The following is a 291-nucleotide window of genomic DNA, read 5'->3' on the forward strand; positions in this document are numbered from 1 at the left end:
CCTTAAACCTACACAATGTTATATGTCAATTATATCTCAATAAAACTGGGGGTAAAGTTATTTTTAAAGAAACAGAGTGGTTTCTGACAAATCATAAATGAGACCTGATGAAGGAGTTCATGTATTTGATGCTCGTACAATTTGATTGTCTTAAGTGTGGCTTCTACTTTTATCTGGTGGGGGATAAGTCAATTAATTGTTCTATTAAAAAGAGAAAGAAAAAAAGGAAGGTACAACAGACACCGCAGAAATACAAAGCATCCTAAGAGACTACTACAAGCAACTCTATGC

This window comes from Neophocaena asiaeorientalis, unplaced genomic scaffold (assembly GCF_003031525.2).
Source record: "Neophocaena asiaeorientalis asiaeorientalis breed wild unplaced genomic scaffold, Neophocaena_asiaeorientalis_V1.1 scaffold43, whole genome shotgun sequence".
Classification (NCBI taxonomy): Eukaryota; Metazoa; Chordata; class Mammalia; order Artiodactyla; family Phocoenidae; genus Neophocaena; species Neophocaena asiaeorientalis.